Source organism: Lissotriton helveticus, chromosome 6, assembly GCF_964261635.1.
Source record: "Lissotriton helveticus chromosome 6, aLisHel1.1, whole genome shotgun sequence".
Lineage (NCBI taxonomy): Eukaryota > Metazoa > Chordata > Amphibia > Caudata > Salamandridae > Lissotriton > Lissotriton helveticus.
Genome location: NC_136067.1, coordinates 1346371513 through 1346375563, shown reverse-complemented (window position 1 = coordinate 1346375563; position 4051 = coordinate 1346371513).

The window sequence follows — 4051 nt, the reverse complement described above, 5'->3', positions numbered from 1 at the left end:
TTGTTGCCTCTCGTCAGCAGGGAATAGGCAAATATGTAGGGCTGCTGCGTAGGCTGCCAAAAAATGTTCTCAGGTCCGGTACCGCTCATGGCACGCAGGTGCGTAACCCGGGCTCGTCAGCCCCACCAGCTCCAGGGAGCCTGAATATAAAAGAAAGTCCAATTGGTCGCACTCTGCTCGTCCTACCAGCGTGTTGCCCCAAAGCATTATGGTCCATGAAGTAAGCATCAGCGGGTGCGCCTCTGCCAGGCTCTTGAGCAAAAATCACTGTCGCGTTGGCCATCCCTGGACACGTGTTTCGAGGTTGTTGCCTCTCATCAGCAGGGAATAGGCATATATGTAGGGGTGCTGCGTAGGCTGCCAAAAAATGTTCTCAGGTCCGGTACCGCTCATGGCAGGCAGGTGCTTACCCCAGGCTCGTCAGCCCCACCAGCTCCAGAGAGCCTGAATATAAAAGAAAGTCCAATTGGTCGCACTCTGCTTGTCCTACCAGCGTGTTGCCCCAAAGCATTATGGTCCACGAAGTAAGCATCAGCGGGTGCGCCTCTGCCAGGGTCTTGAGCATAAAATCACTGTCGCATTGGCCATCCCTGGACACGTGTTTCGAGGTTGTTGCCTCTCGTCAGCAGGGAATAGGCATATATGTAGGGGTGCTGCGTTGGCTGCCAAAAAATGTTCTCAGGTCCGGTACCGTTCATGGCACGCAGGTGCGTAACCCGGGCTCGTCAGCCCCACCAGCTCCAGAGAGCCTGAATATAAAAGAAAGTCCAATTGGTCGCGCACTGCTTGTCCTACCAGCGTGTTGCCCCAAAGCATTATGGTCCATGAAGTAAGCATCAGCGGGTGCGCCTCTGCCAGGGTCTTGAGCAAAAAATCACTGTCGCGTTGGCCATCCCTGGACACGTGTTTCGAGGTTGTTGCCTCTCGTCAGCAGGGAATAGGCATATATGTAGGGGTGCTGCGTAGGCTGCCAAAAAATGTTCTCAGGTCCGATACCGCTCATGGCACGCAGGTGCGTAACCCGGGCTCGTCAGCCCCACCAGCTCCAGAGAGCCTGAATATAAAAGAAAGTCCAATTGGTCGCACACTGCTTGTCCTACCAGCGTGTTGCCCCAAAGCATTATGGTCCATGAAGTAAGCATCAGCGGGTGCGCCTCTGCCAGGGTCTTGAGCAAAAAATCACTGTCGCGTTGGTCATCCCTGGACACGTGTTTCGAGGTTGTTGCCTCTCGTCAGCAGGGAATAGGCATATATGTAGGGGTGCTGCATAGGCTGCCAAAAAATGTTCTCAGGTCCGGTACCGCTCATGGCAGGCAGGTGCTTACCCCGGGCTCGTCAGCCCCACCAGCTCCAGGGAGCCTGAATATAAAAGAAAGTCCAATTGGTCGCACACTGCTTGTCCTACCAGCGTGTTGCCCCAAAGCATTATGGTCCATGAAGTAAGCATCAGCGGGTTCGCCTCTGCCAGGGTCTTGAGCAAAAAATCAATGTCGCATTGGCCATCCCTGGACACGTGTTTCGAGGTTGTTGCCTCTCGTCAGCAGGGAATAGGCATATATGTAGGGGTGCTGCGTTGGCTGCCAAAAAATGTTCTCAGGTCCGGTACCGTTCATGGCACGCAGGTGCGTAACCCGGGCTCGTCAGCCCCACCAGCTCCAGGGAGCCTGAATATAAAAGAAAGTCCAATTGGTCGCACACTGCTTGTCCTACCAGCGTGTTGCCCCAAAGCATTATGGTCCATGAAGTAAGCATCAGCGGGTGCGCCTCTGCCAGGGTCTTGAGCAAAAAATCACTGTCGCGTTGGCCATCCCTGGACACGTGTTTCGAGGTTGTTGCCTCTCGTCAGCAGGGAATAGGCATATATGTAGGGGTGCTGTGTAGGCTGCCAAAAAATGTTCTCAGGTCCGGTACCGCTCATGGCACGCAGGTGCGTAACCCGGGCTCGTCAGCCCCACCAGCTCCAGGGAGCCTGAATATAAAAGAAAGTCCAATTGGTCGCACACTGCTTGTCCTACCAGCGTGTTGCCCCAAAGCATTATGGTCCATGAAGTAAGCATCAGCGGGTGCGCCTCTGCCAGGGTCTTGAGCAAAAAATCACTGTCGCGTTGGCCATCCCTGGACACGTGTTTCGAGGTTGTTGCCTCTCTTCAGCAGGGAATAGGCATATATGTAGGGGTGCTGCTAAGGCTGCCAACATTTTTTCTCAGGTCCGGTACCGCTCATGGCACGCAGGTGCGTAACCCGGGCTCGTCAGCCCCACCAGCTCCAGGGAGCCTGAATATAAAAGGAAGTCCAATTGGTCGCACACTGTTTGTCCTACCAGCGTGTTTCCCCAAAGCATAATGGTCCACGAAGTAAGCATCAGCGGGTGCGCCTCTGCCAGGGTCTTGAGCAAAAAATCACTGTCGTGTGTTGGCCATCCCTGGACACGTGTTTCGAGGTTGTTGCCTGGTGTCAGCAGGGAATAGGCATATATGTAGGGGTGCTGCGTAGGCTGGCAAAAAATTTTCTCAGGTCCGGTACCGCTCATGGCACGCAGGTGCGTAACCCGGGCTCGTCAGCCCCACCAGCTCCAAGGAGCCTGAATATAAAAGAAAGTCCAATTGGTCGCACACTGCTTGTCCTACCAGCGTGTTGCCCCAAAGCATTATGGTCCATGCAGTAAGAATCAGCGGGTGCGCCTCTGCCAGGGTCTTGAGCAAACAATCACTGTCGCGTTGGCCATCCCTGGACACGTGTTTCGAGGTTGTTGACTCTCGTCAGCAGGGAATAGGCATATATGTAGGGGTGCTGCGTAGCCTGCCAAAAAATGTTCTCAGGTCCGGTACCGCTCATGGCACCCAGGTGCGTAACCCGGGCTCGTCAGCCCCACCAGCTCCAGGGAGCCTGAATATAAAAGAAAGTCCAATTGGTCGCACACTGCTTGTCCTACCAGCGTGTTGTCCCAAAGCATTATGGTCCATGAAGTAAGCATCAGCTGGTGCGCCTCTGCCAGGGTCTTGAGAAAAAAATCACTGTCGCGTTGGCCATCCCTGGACATGTTGGGATTGAGAGCAGCGCAAGAACACACAAGCACCACTAACCTTACTCTGATGGCCAGCAGAGACGATAGACGATATTCCTTCCGACTCCGCACCACACAAGCCCTAACACTGGCATTTACCCACTGTTTGAGCCTGTACGGATAGGGGCCGGGAGGTAGATGGACATCGGGGGATAGGTACTTCTAATATCGTCTGGTCGCTACACCATGAGGTTACTGGTACTGGGACACTGCAGGTAGAGGAGGAGACAGAGAGCAAGAGGTTAGTACCGCAGAGGTAACTATGTGAACCAAGAACCCCCCCCTTGGAATTCACACTCACCAGTTTATCCACCCCTGGTATCCTAGAAGGAAATCCAAGCATACGCAAAGCACACTAAAGCAAAGGTCACCAGAAGTACGGAGAAGTTAACTTCACTCCTCTACCTACCGCGTAGTAGGCACAATATAGATCTATAGGACTACGAAGTACAAGCGTGATAAGCGCCACGCTTCCAAGAACCACAATACCTCTTGTGGAACTGTGTAGGCCAAGTAATAGATAAAGTCAGCAACTACTGACAGAGAACACAGCTTTCCCCCACAATGTAAACAAGAAATGGCGGCAGTCTTGAGACCACTTGAAACGGAAAAAAGATACAAACGAACAGGAGGCGAGCCCGCACTCCTCAGGAATACTTGCACGACTGAATATGACTGGAAACAGAAACCTTCCGGGATTCTTTGACCACGCTGGCTCTTCCTCGGCGTCGTGCAGAACCGGGCAATACTGACCACGCTGGCTCTTCCTCGGCGTCGTGCAGAACCGGGCAATACTGACCACGCTGGCTCTTCCTCGGCGTCGTGCAGAACCAGGCAATACTGACCACGCTGGCTCTTCCTCGGCGTCGTGCAGAACCGGGCAATACTCGAAGATATTTGGCTCATCTGCTATGAGACATGACAGAACGCAATTGACAAGCACCGTTGTTTTCCGGAGGTGGGGCTTATATAAGGTCCTCCCATTGA